Below are 14581 nucleotides of genomic sequence, written 5' to 3' on the forward strand. Positions count from 1 at the left end.
TTTAGATGATTTAGAAATGCTTTAAGCCTGTGTTAATGAGGGCTCAAACCAGGGGTTTCCGATTCAGTGATCTGCCAGGACCAGGGAGGTCCAATAAATGAATGAGGAGCCCACTGTGTGGGGCTGGCAAATGGTAGAGAGCTCACACCCCCTCCCCCACTGGGGGAGGACCCCCAGATCCAATCCCAAAGATGGTGCTCATGCCAGAACAGAGACATTACCAGGACTTCTGATTTTTCAAGAGATGAACTCTTAATTCCAAAGTTGAATCTCCTGACTTTTAAGTCTTAACAACCAATTTTTAAAATTGTTCCTAAGTTTGAAAAATTAAAAATAAAAACCTGAAAGGGGAATAATAAAACAAATCAGTTTTCTTCTAACCCAGGGTGGTGGGGTTAGGGGAAGGAAGATGGAAAGGATGGAAGGAAGCAGAGCGAGGGCTGCCTCCCAGATTCCTGCGAGTAGGAAAGGGTGGAGGGGAGCAGGCCAGCCTCGGGGAAAGACGGCTGGTCCTGTTTCTGGCGTAATGAATGACTTGCAGGCTGTCTGGCTCCTGAGCCTGGTTCTTCCTCACGTCCTTGCTCTCAAAAAGAATGAGGAAGGCTTAGTGTCATGATACCAGGTTATGTTAAGCAAACCAAGCAGGGTATGAAACAGTATATACGGTATCCTGTGTGTCTTGGTTTGGGTTTCCCCCAAGGTAGACCAGGATTTGAGTACAAGGAGTTCATTTTGGAAGTGAGCTTGAGAAGCATTAGGAGGGGAGTGAAGAAGTGAGACAGGGAAGGGAAAGCAGCCTATAATGATGAGTGGCTTATCCAACAAATTAGTGCTGTGGGCAACTGGGGCCTAATTCTGCTGAGGCGCTCTGGGAACCAGTGAAGAATTCACATCCCTGAGTTATCGCACCAGAGGGATGGGTGGAGAGTTGAGTTGTTAAGATACTACTTCCTGGGAGTCTTGGATGGAGCTGTTCCTGGGTGTGGGTAATTCCCCCTCCACACAACCTGCTGTTAGTGCTTCAAACAGTCTTCCCGGCTTCCATCAAGTTCTCTGGCACAGAACCCCACTCCTGGCAGGTGAGTCTGGAGGAGCACACTGAAAAGATAAAGTCCCAGGGATGCAGCCGAGGGCTGACAGCAACTGCCGTGCAGCTGCATGTGTTAGGAAGTTCTTTTTACTTACCTGTGCCCTAAATGTGTATAGATATGAAAATACCAGAAAACAATACGAATGGTTGCTACTAGGGAGAAGAACTGTTACGGAAATGACAGGCCAGCAAGAAACAAGCACCACTCAAAGGGTTGGAGTACTCAGATTTGTTACGCCGGCGGGCTCAGAGGGGCTTCTGCTCCGAAGCTCTGAGCACCTCCAAGACGTGCGCGTGAGGTTTTACAGGGTTAATTACAAGCTTGGGGTATTCGGCCAATAGGCATGGAACAGCTTTAGCAGCCATCATTATCCAAAAGTAGAGGCAGGAAGGCAGCAAACCAACATTTCAAGGCCAGATATGTCTCTTTGAAAATCCAGCTGGCTAGCAAAAAACATGAAAGGTAATCAGCAAACTGACACTTATTAACTTAGATTTACGAGTGAGCCCAGCAGAGCTCAGATCAGTAATCCGACACTTGTTACACTTAGATTTGTGAGTTATCTTGTTCGCCCAGCCCGGCTTTTCCTTCATAGAGCTGGGGAGGAGAGGGCCGGGATCCCAGGGAGACTTTCATCATGGACCTTTTCACCTTTTGAATTTTGAACCTGGTGAATGTACTACTTACTTTTTACCTGTACAGTGAAAGCATAGAGTTTAAAAAAGTGGCCTGCAGGAAGGGAAAAGGATAAAAATAGATTCCAAAATGCCTTGCATGTGGCATTGAATGCAGGAGAAAGGAGGTAGGTGGTGGGTGAGGAGAGGTAGAGAACACTTCAGAGGAAAGGCAGGTGTTTGGATGGGCCGAAGCGATGGGTGTGTACGGAGGCAGCTCAGATTTCTGATGCCATGCTATTTTATACATTTTAACATATTAAATATTGTATAGCATATAACTAAATGGGACTTAATGCTTTTATGTTTACCAGGCCACACATTTTATTTCTTGGTATAGACATTAGGGTCATCAAACTCACAAGACGGGATTTGAGGGCAGCCAAACACAGGTGCCAACATTCTTCCTGAAGTACGTAAGCACTGACTGTGATGAAAACATTCAAGAGGAGTCTTCAGGAGTCCTGTTTAAAAAGTAACTGCCCTCCTTGAGTAGCCAAAACAATCATGAGAAAGAACAGATTTGAAGGACTTACACTTCCTGGTTTCAAAACGTACTACAAAGCTACAATAATCAAAACAGCGTGATGCAGCATAAGGATAGATATACAGACCAACACAATAGAATAGAGAGCCCAGACGTAAACCTGTGAGTCTATGGTCAATTGATTTTCGATGAGGACGCCAAGACCATTTAATGGAAAAAGAACAGTCTTTTCAACACGTGGGGTTGAGATCATTGGACATCCACTTGCCAAAGAATGAAGTTGGACGCTTACCTTACACCAAATACAAAAAATTTACTCAAGATGGAGTCAAGACTCAACACAGAGCTTAAACTATGAACACTTAGAAGAAAACATGGGGAAAATTTTTATGAAATTGCTGTTTATAGCAATTCATAATGTTATTCACAATAGCCAAAAAGTAGAAGCAACCCAAGGTGTCCATTGATAGACAAATGAATAAACAAAATGATACATTTTATCATAGTTTAAAAGAGGTGATTACCCTGTATCATTTGATAATGGGACAAAACAGCAAAAATGCCTCTAGATATAGTGCACTGAGAGGGTTACAACATCACATTTGTGATTTTTGTCAAAGGCATTTAATCCAAATCTAATCACAAGGGAACATCAGTAAACGCAAATTGAGGGTCATTCTGCAAAATAAGTGACCTGAACTCTTCAAATACATGTACGTCATGGAGGACAAAAAAATGGCAAAGAAACTCCTGCAGATTAAAAGATTAAAGAGGCATGACATCTAAATGCAACATGTGATCCTTAATTGGATTCAGGATTAAAAAGAAAATAAATATACAAAGACATTATTGGGACAATTGGAGAAATTTGGATATAGACTGAGTATTAGAGGTCAGTACAAACACAATGTTAAATTTTCTGAGGGTGATATTGTGGTTCTGTAGGATGTTTTTATTTTTAGGAGGTTTATGGTGAAGTGTTTAGAGGTGAAATGTCAGAGTGTCTGCAGTAACTCCTAAATGGCTCAGCTGGGGGGAAAGAGGGAGAACGAGAGAGAGGAGGTGCAACTGGAGAATTGGGGTGAAGGATTTGTGAATTTTTTTTTTTGTATATTTCTCACAACTTTTCCTGAGGTTTGAAACTTTCAAAATAAAGATTGAGGGATTACAAACAAAATAAAAACAAAATTGGGGGTTAAAAAGGTACTGTGCCCTAAGGTGCAAGCTATTGTGGGGTTGTAAAAGCCCAGCTGTGGCCTCAAGGATAACAGGCACCTCACATCTGGGTTTTCCAGATGGGGGCAGAGGTGAGCAGAAAGGTCAGGTTTATTTGGTGCTGCGGTGGAGCCAGTAGGGTGTGAGCCAGAAGCCAAAGATGGGGCACTGTGATAGGCTGTTCCCCAGGGGCTGTGAGCAAGGATGTAGAGGCAAGGAAAGAAGTACAAGTGTATGATTTCCAGTCTTGATGCTTGGCCAGGCTCCCCTGCTCAAAAACATCTCTGCCACTTCTATCACAGTGCATGACAGGCTACCGGAAGAGATGCTGGGGGACACAGCATGCTGGTGTTGCAGGTAAAAGAATTCACCAAAGACAAGGAAAAGTTTAAGAAACAAGGGAAATGTTTAATAGTTACACTGCTATAGGCAGCAGCAGGCCACACAGACTAGAGTCTGTGTGAGCACCGAGGGTTGGTTGTTGAGTGTTTTAATGGAAATGGCGCTATGAATACAAAGAGGTAGGGGAACAGATTTCTGATAGGCTATAAGTGAGGTAAGGGGCTTTGGTATATGGGAGTGAGGTGGCGGGATTTATGACTCTGATAAGGAGGAAACGTGGGCTGAGACAAGTCAGGCTGAGACAAGTCATTCTGAGCTATGACAAGTCATTGTGAGGCTAGCCATTTCCCAGGGCTATTAATTCTGCCAGGGCAAACACATGTCAGAAAAGGGTGTACTTTGTTTTTCTGAGGGATGGCAGGCGGACACCTGCAAGCCCAGGAATGGGTTGGCAGGCACCAGTCAGCACTTCAAGAGAGACGTGGCTTTTCTCTCCCAATAAACTGATTAATTCATTAAACCAGTATTAAACCATTACTCCTGGGATATAAAAATGGACAAGACGATGTGATCTTTCTGCCTCACAGAGCCCGGAATCCAGTCTTGAGACCCATAAGGCAATCGTTTGAAAAGTGATTTATAAAGGCCCCTTAACCTGGACTAATGAGTTGGGCAGCTGGAAAAGGCTCCCCAGGGGGAAGTAACTGGTAAACTGGGGAGTCAGACAAACTAACTGAGGGTTAGGAGAGACGAGGGTGTTAAAAATGAAGAGAAAGAGAAGTAAGAGGCATTAATTTAAGTGTACTTTCTTCAAGGGACAGAATTCAAAGAGATTTCTTTGAATCCCGGTTCTTCCCTTTAAACTCTGTGCAGCATTGAGCAAGTTACAGCACCTCTGCTGACCTCTGGTATATCGGAGTAAAAATGGAGAAATAATACCTCTCTGCAGGGTAAGGGTGAAAAACACATGGTGCAAGGAGCACCTGACACCTGGTAAACTTCCGTAAATGTTTACTTGAACTTCTGGTTCACATTTTGCCTGAGGCCAACTCTTGCAATACATGTCCATGTATCTAAGAAAGTCTCCATATCCAGAGCGTCCAGAGTGTATGAAGAATTCTTTTTTTTTGACCATGATGAAATGCTGTTTATTATCATTTAAAACCACTTACTAATTGTCTATGGGCACACAGCACAAATTCCCATATCTTACATTTCCTGTTGGTCATTTTATATTTTAAAAATTAGCTTTATTGAGTGTACAGTTTAATGGGTTTTAGTATTTTACAGAGTTTGTGCATTCATCACCACAATGAGTTTTTGATCATTTTCATCACTCCCATTAGCAGCCATTCTCCATTTCCCTCCAACTCTCCCAGCCCCAAGCAACTACTAATCTACTTTCTATCTTTATGGATTTGCCTATTTTGGACATTTTGTATGAATGGAATCATACAATATGTGGTCTTTGTTGACTTGCTTCTTTCATTTAGCATAAAGTTTGCAAGGTTCATCGATATTGTGGAAGAACTCATAAATTAGTAACAACAGACAAATCAATGTTTTTAGTTGGCAAAAGTCATGAACACTTCACAAAAGGATACATTACCGTGACCAATAAGCACATGACAATATACGGATCATTACTGTCATCAAGAAAATATAAGTTAAAATTGCCTCGAGATATCTTTTTACATATACCAGAATAGTTAAAATGTAAAAGATTGACAACCCCTAGTATTAGGGGATGCGTGCAGCAGCTGGAACCCTCATATGCTGCTGGTGGGAGTATGAAACAGTGCAACCACTTTGGAAATCTGATTGGCAGTTTCTAATAGAGTGAAAGATACATCCACCCCATAACCAGCAATTCCACTCCTTGGTATTTATCCACAAGAATGGAAAATATTTATCTGTAGAAAGATTTGTACATGAGTGTTCATAGTAGTCTTAGTTATAAGAGCCAAAAATTGAAAACAATTCCAAATATCTATTAACTCAAGAATGAACCACCTGTAGCATATTTATGCAGTGGAATGGAATACCTCTCAGCAATGAGAAGGAATGAACAATTACTGCATGCAACAATAAGGATAAACCTCAGGAACATTGTTCTGAGTGAAAGAAGCCAGACACACAACAAAGTTTATACACTGTGTGATTTCATTGCTGTGGTAAAACTAATTGATGATGAAAAAAGTCAGAAAATGGTTACCTCTTAGAAGGCTACTAACTGGGAAGAAGCATGGGGAGAGTTTCCAGGGTGATGGAGACACTCTGAATCTTGAAGTGGGAGGTGGTTACATGAATGTATACAAGGGTAGGTATTCATCTAGATGTCTACCTAAGATCTGTATATTTTACTCTATGTAAATTACACCTCAGCTAAAAAACATTAAAGGTTTTTCCTTAACTTTGACCCATCGGCAACTTCTTCTTGTTGGGTTTGAGACAGGAGGGAAGGGGGCAGGGCACAACCATTAAAAGAATGATACAGCGATTAGCACCAAGATGGTGGAAGATTCAACTCCCACTAGACCTTGAACTTCAATATACGCCCATTAAAATTACAACAATAGTGTGCTAAATGGCACTCCCACAGGTGCCCTTTAAGGCTGCCCATAAAAGGTCAAAAAGTGGGTGATGGCTTTATGGTTTCATATAAATTTTGGAATTGTTTGCTCTACTTCTGTGGAAAATGTGAGTCTTTTGATAGGGGTTGCATTGGATCTGTAGATTGCTTTGGGTAGCACAGTTGTTTTGATAATGTTGATTCTTCCAGTCCAAGAGTACAAGATAGCTTTCCATTTCTTTGCATTGTCTTCAATTTCCTTCATTAGTGTTTTACAGTTTTTAGAGTATAGGTAACCTCCTTGGTTAAATTTATTTCTAGGTATTCTATTGTTTTTGATGCAATGGAAATGTTTATGCCAGTTATAAAATTCTTGTTTTTGAAGTGAAAAAAAAAAGTGAATGAAGGGCCACAAATGGCAAAACAACCTTCTTTTTAATGGGTGAATTGTATTCCATTACATAAATATGTTTCATCTTCTTTTTTTTTTAACATTTTTTATTGATTTATAATCATTTTACAATGTTGTGTCAAATTCTAGTGTTCAGCACAATTTTTCAGTTATTCATGGACATATACACACTCATTGTCACATTTTTTTCTCTGTGAGTTATCATAACATTTTGTGTATATTTCCCTGTGCTATACAGTGTAGTCTATTCTACAATTTTGAAATCCCAGTCTATCCCTTCCCACCCTCCACCCCCCTGGTAACCACAAGTCTGTATTCTCTGTCTGTGAGTCTATTTCTATCCTTTATTTACGCTTTGTTTTTGTTTGTTTGTTTGTTTTTGTTTTTATTTTTGTTTTTTAGATTCCACATATGAGCGATCTCATATGGTATTTTTCTTTCTCTTTCTGGCTTACTTCACTTAGAATGACATTCTCCAGGAGCATCCATGTTGCTGCAAATGGCATTATGTTGTCGGTTTTTATGGCTGAGTAGAATTCCATTGTATAAATATACCACATCTTCTTTATCCAGTCACCTGTTGATGGACATTTAGGCTGTTTCCATGTTTTGGCTATTGTAAATAGTGCTGCTATGAACATTGGGGTGCAGGTGTCATCCTGAAGTAGATTTCCTTCTGGATACAAGCCCAGGAGTGGGATTCCTGGGTTATATGGTAAGTCTATTCCTAGTCTTTTGAGGAATCTCCACACTGTTTTCCATAGTGGCTGCACCAAACTGCATTCCCACCAGCAGTGTAGGAGGGTTCCCCTTTCTCCACAGCCTCTCCAGCATTTGTCATTTGTGGATTTTTGAATGACGGCCATTCTGACTGGTGTGAGGTGTTACCTCATTGTAGTTTTGATTTGCATTTCTCTGATAATTAGTGTTATTGAGCATTTTTTCATGTGCTTTTTGATCATTTGTATGTCTTCCTTGGAGAATTGCTTGTTTAGGTCTTCTGCCCATTTTTGGATTGGGTTGTTTATTTTTTTCTTATTGAGTCGTATGAGCTGCTTATATATTCTGGCGATCAAGCCTTTGTCGGTTTCACTTGCAAAAATTTTCTCCCATTCTGTAGGTTTTCTTCTTGTTTTATTTCTGGTTTCCTTTGCTGTGCAGAAGCTTGTAAGTTTCATTAGGTCCCATTTGTGTTTCATCTTCTTTATCCACTCATCTATAGATGTACACTTAGGATGTTTCCATATCTTGGTAATTATAATGATGTTGTTAAAAAAAAGGGGGGGAGGGTGATGGCCCATTTCCTGGGAATCCCAGCCCCTTCCCCAAAGTAGTTGGAATAATCCTCCCATTTGTTAGCATATGAAGCTACCGAGCCCATAAAAACTAACAACTCCCACATCATGTGGCAGATCTTAGTTTTCCTAGCTGACGCCATGCTCTGAGGCCGCTGCTCTCCCTTCTGAGTAAGATGGCCCGCATTCTGTCTGTGGAATGTGTATCTCTGAATAAATCTACCTTTGTTTAACTGTGGCTCGCTCTTGAATTCTTCCCTGCGGAAAGCCAAGGACCCTCACGTGCTAGGGCGCATCCCAGGGACTCACCTGGGACCTGGGACAAGGCCATCCTCTCACTCCCCACATTTTTTCTGTATCATCTTTAGGTTCCTGTGCTGTACCTTTAATCATAGGAACACTAAAAGAAGATGGGTATCCAGCTTTTTGAGCAGAGTTAGGGCTGGCTCTGGCCTGGGGGGTGGAGCTGGGGGCGGCTCCACATAGCTGTTCAGCAGTATGCTACCAGGAGGAAAAAACGTGTCAAGATTTAAAGGGAGTTTTGACCCAGAAAGGAAGGGACTTGTTAAAACAAAAAGGAACAGTTGTGTGTGAAGCACCTGGCACTGGGCTGGGAACCTGGTACTTTTGATCTTGCTTCCTTCTGCTACTTTCTGTAGTCTTTGCACACCTGCCTCTTTTTGGTTCCAGGGCCAACATGCGGCCTCAAACAGCCTGTCCTGGATGCTGTATTAGTGTGGCATCCTCCCCTATTCTCTCTCATCCTGCTTCATCTGAGTCATAGATTGTGATTTAGAATCATCTCTCCCTTGTATTTTATTTGTGGACTTGTCCTTGACTTAGTTTTAATTATAACCTCCAAAAGAGCAAATATCTACCCTGTGTGCTGTGATAACAGCGCAGTGTCCCATCTGCAGTAAGACCTAGAGATATTTATGGCATCAATAAATAGTAGCTGTTAACAAACTGGGGCTATTATTGATATGAAGTAGTAAAAATCACAGAAACCATGTAAAAAGTTGGTTGCCAAGGGCTGGGAGTTTGGGGGGGAATTGGTGTTTAATGGGTAACCTTTCAGTTTTGCAAGATGAAAAAGTTCTAAAGATCCGTTGTACAACAATGGGAATATACTCAACACTATTCAATTGTTCATTTAAAAATGGTTAAGATGGTACATTTAATGGTATGTGGGTTTTTTTTTTCTTAACCACAATAATAAAGAAGTCACAGAATGAGTCCCCAAACCACACTGCGAACTGGAACACCAATGGCCAGGTTGCCCCACGCCTCGGTCAGGATGTTGCAAATGAAGAAGCTGCTGCCACAGCTGCCACTTCAGAACCCTACCCACTGTGCCGTGTTCACACCAGCAAGCTGGTCTTCTCTGAGTCTTGCTTCTCTTCCATATGAATCGGCTTTCATCCATAAGTTCACCTGAGCATTCTGATGGGTGGAGGTCTTGATGGATGAGAGTGTAAGCTTCCAGCCTTCTCAGTCCAGGAAAACAGGCTAGAAAACCAATCCAATAGCAACCATGACTGTCTATAAGCCTCTCCCTAGTCATGGGCCAAAATCACAGTTTCGGGTATTCCCAATTCAAGGGTAAATCCTGAATAGTCTAAGTCAATGGTTTTCAGACATTACAATTATCTGGAGGGTTTGTTAAAGGATAGATTCCTGGGCCCCACCTCCAGAGTTTACTGGATGGAATCCTAGATTTTATGTTTTTAGAAAATTCCCAGTTGATGTTAATGGCTTAATTATTACCTTTTGAGAGTCAAGAATCACTGGTCTACGCCACAGTTCCCTAATCTTTTTCACACCCTGCCCCATATAGATAAACAAATGTTGCTGCTGAGGAGGTCACAGATTTCAGGTCCATTCAACCTACCTAGGGGCTTTGGGGACCAATATCTTGACCTACCTGTAAACCACTCACAGCACAAGCACATCTTATTAGTGACTGGTTCAGGGTGGGCACCTAGACGCCTTTCTGATCAGTTGAACCAAGACATGAGGTTCTAATGATGGCCATTGGAAAAGAGTTCTTTGCTCTTAAAAAGATGCATAGGAAAAACAGTCTCTTTCCTTCAGGTGGGAATAACTGTGAATGCATGTTATACCTGGAACCATCTTGCAAACATGAGGGGAGTTAGGCTGATATGTTGATAAGATGGGATGGGATAAATTTTGGTCCTTGAAGATGTCATTAAGCTATTAATCAAACCTAAATCCATCTTTACCTCTGGGCTTCTTGTTAGCGGAGAGAACAGATTTTCCTTACTTCCTTATATTCTTTATTCCTTACACATAAATAGGACTCAGTGTTCTTTGCTATTTCAGCTAAAGTTATCTAAATTTATATGAATTTCAAACTGCTTTTGACTTAGATTTCATGAACACTTTTTCCTATCATTTGATTTTTTTTCTATATTATCAGATAAAATGGTTGTGTAACAGTTGTGCTGAAATGTATTTAATAATCCCTCTTGTTAGACGTTTAGGAGATTTCTCATTTTTTATTATTACAAATCATGCTATGATAGACATCCATGTTCATAAATCTTTGCACACATTCATAATTATTTCCATAGGATAAACTTCTATGGGTAGAATCGTAAGATTAAAAGATAAAGACTCTAAAGTTTTATAATATAGATGACTAGGGTTTCTAGAAAGATTGTACCAATGTAACTCTCCCAGCAAGAATGTGGGAGAGTTTTCATTTCCCCACATCATCACCAACACTGGGTATTACACAGTTTCCTGTGCTGGAGGGGCCCCCTTGGACTTATTCCTGGGGCTCGACTCCTCTCCATCTGTACTCTCTCCTCCTGGATGGTTCTACTGAATCCACTGAATTTAAATATCACCTACCGCTGATGAATTCCACGTGTGTAACTCCAGGCAGTCTTCCTCCGTGAGCACATGTAAATGAATCTGGAAGCAGCTGTCCAACTGTTTCCTCTGGAGATGTCATGGACAGAAGTCTGCCCTACTATCTTCCACCCCAACCCTCCTACATCCAGCCCCTGTCTGTAAAGCAGCCCCTCACTTACCTGGCTGTCCAAGCTCCAAACCCAAAAGTCCTTGTTGATTCCTCCCTTCCCTTTATGCTCCATATATAGCCCGTTAGCAAGGTCTGGTTTTTTTTTTTTTATCTTGTTGTTTGTTTAATTTTTCCAAAGATATTCTGAATCTGCCTCCTTATCCCCATTTCCACTGCTCTCATCCCAGGCCAAGCCACCATCTTCCATCGAAGTACTGTAACTCCTTGGCCCCTCCAATCCATTATCCACATGGCAACAGAGTGATCATCTTAAAACAGAAATGAGATCATATCACTCCTGCGCTCGAACCCTCTAATGACTTCCTATCATACTTAGAAACCCTGCCCCATCTGGCTCCCTCATGACTTCTTCTTCAATCTCATCTCATCACATTTTTCCTCCTACAGTCCACGTCCCAATTACATCACTGCTTTTCGATTTCTCAAACACAACATGTTCTTTCCTTCCTCAGAACATTTGGACCTGCCATTCCTCTTTCTGGAATGGTCTTTTCCCAGCTCTGCGTAACCAGCTTCTTTGAGTCTTGGCAATAATGTACCCTCTTTAGTCCTTTTTTGCCACCTTACCTAACATGGCACCCCAACCTGGATTACCGTCAACATCTTTTATTATTCCTTTTTAGCACTTATCACAGACATCATTTTATTTACTTGCTGAGTGCCATCTCATGTCTTAGAACACAAGTCCACTGGGTATCAGGAGCCCAGCCAGACACTGGGTATATAATTGCTTCTCTTCTGTCCTCCCATGTTTACCCTTATGCAGGCTCACTGGGGGCAAATGAGGTGAGTTTCTTAGCCATCATTTTTTCAGTGATGCCAGCTCACTGCCTGCCTGGTAGCATGTGACCAGTGAAGAGTAGCTGTACCAACTTATATCAGATGAGTGAGAAAAAAAAAAAAAAGACAAATGAGTGGTGCAGCCAAAAATTTGGGCACAAAGGACCTGAATTCCAAGTGACCTTACATAACTGGGGACCTTATCAAAAACAAAGAGAATGAAATTCAGTGTAGATGAAGTGCAAACATAGTCTAGGGAAATAATGAATATATGCTATCTTGCTCGAAAGCAATTATGGGCTCAGTTCTACACCTAGATTAGGCCTCTTATACTAATCTGTACTTTGTATTTGTAAAGGGCTATAAAAAAATTTGCAGAAAACATATTCACAATAATTATATCATTTAATCTTTATACACACCTTGGTGGTAGATGGAACAGACAGAATTATCTTGAGTTTGCATAATAGGAGACCTACATGTAGCTTGATTAAATGATTGTCCTAAGGTCACCCAGCAAGGCAGAGATGGGGCAGGGACCCTGTGCCTTGTCTCTAAAGCTGTATGAGTTTTATGTCTCATTTGTCCTAGGACTAAAGGAATATTCAGGATTAAATCCTCACATCCTGCAGTATATACACATATCCTTGTTTCCTGAAGTGCACATTCCTGGAGACCAGGACCAGTTTGCCTCCTTGGGCCTGACCTGCTCCAGGGCCCACTCTAGACTGGGGCTTCTCTGATGCTTTCTTCTGGAGATGGACCATGTTATTTAAAATGGGGAACACCCAATTTATTCGATACAAACCTGTTTACTGGATTTTTCCCCCTAAGTCTATTTGTTACATTTACTTAATTAAGTATGTTCTGGGTTCAAACCCCAGTACTTCCACTAAAAATAAATAAATAAACCTAATTACCAACCCCTCCCTGCCAAAAAGAAGAAAAAAAAATACTTTTTGTAGTATACATACAGAAAAATGCAAGGATCCTAAGTGTGCAGCTTAATGAAATCTCACAAAGTGACTGTGTCCACGTGCTTAGCACCCAGATTAAGGCAAAGAACATGATTAATTTCTCAGAAGACCCCAGGGGCTTCTCCTTAATCACTATCCCCCCCACAGGGTTACAGGGTTACAGCATCCTGAATTCCAACAGCTTGGACTCATTTTGCCTTTTTCTATTTTATATAATCACTGACGGATTTTTATTCTTTTTCTATTTTTCTTTCCCCAAAGACTAAGTGTGTCCACGAGGGTCTAGGTTCAAATGACTCCTTTACTGAATAAAGTTTACTGGTTTTTTTCAACCCTGGCATTTGAAGCCTTTGTGTTTTGCCTCTAATTTCCATTCCCTTCTTAGCTTCCAATTCTCCAGAAACCTGGCAGTTAATCCTGAGTCCTTCTCTCCCTTCACATCTCACCTTCCATCAGTGGTCAAGCCCTGTTGCTTCAATCCAACAGCTGAAGTCATTAAGTACTAACTGAGCATTTACTGTGTGGCAGGCACTTGGTGAGCTGGTCTGCTGAGTTACAGAGATCAAGATCTCTGTCCTGGAGGAGCTGACAGTTAGTGAGGCAGGGGAGAGAGACAAAAAAAAACAAATAATTTCACTGTAACCTCATTCTAAATACTAAGAAGTACCCTGGGGTACACTTACATCACCCGAGGGGCCCAGGAGAGGTTTCTAGCAGAGGCAAAGGTGAGACTTAAAGGGTGAGCAAGGATGATCCAGAGGAAAGAGGAAGGTGATCTAAGCAGAAGGAACAGCAAAGCCCCTGAAGGGCTTTTGAGGGGAAAACGGAAATGGAAACAGCCACACCCCAGGGTTTGAAGGGGACAAGAGGAACAGGAGTCTGAGAAGGAGATGGAAAAACATGGTTGGAGACATAGAAGAACCAGTAGGAAATGCAGCCACAAAGCCAAGGGAGGAGAGCTGTTCCTGAGGGAACATAGCACCTGCTGGGCCAAATGCCTCCAGGAGGTTCTAGTAAGATGCACACAGAAAAGGTCCGTTGGATTGTGTAATTTGGAGGAAAAGGCTAATTTACGTAAGGGCATTTTCAGAGGGAAATAGGGACAGAAGCCAGACTTCCAGGAAGTGAAGACAGGACAGCAGTCAGGATGAGGGGACAGGGACTGGAGGGGCTCCTTCCAGAAGCTGGGCTCAGAGGGGAGAGAGGTGCAAGAACTGGGGAGGATGCAGGTTTTAGAAAGGAGTGGTCAGCACTGAGATGCAGAGGAGGAGGGCGCTTGAGGGAGGGAAGTATCAGAGGGTCTTCAGTTCAGAGGCTGGGAGGAGGGGTCCCTCAAGGGCAGATGGGATTGTGGTTAGAAGAGGGGAGGCTGAGGAAACGCACCTCTCAAGATTGATCTTCTGGAAATAGGAAGCAAGTAGAGGATATGGACTGATGGAGAATTTGATGTGGACGGAGTGGAGTGGGTAAGAGAGGTCACTTGTGAAGGAGAAATAAAGGGTGGAGGGCTGCCCAGGTGGGAGACCCCTCTTTTGTTATGGTGCAGGTCATCGTGGCTGCCCCGGACTGGGCTTCAGTCGGATTGGGTGGGTGTGAAGTATAAGGGCTGAGGAGGGAGGGACATGAGGCCAGGAGGGGCTGCTGAGAAAGGGCGGGGCATGGAGGA

The sequence above is a fragment of the Camelus bactrianus genome, chromosome 19 (assembly GCF_048773025.1).
Source record: "Camelus bactrianus isolate YW-2024 breed Bactrian camel chromosome 19, ASM4877302v1, whole genome shotgun sequence".
NCBI classification, from domain to species: Eukaryota; Metazoa; Chordata; class Mammalia; order Artiodactyla; family Camelidae; genus Camelus; species Camelus bactrianus.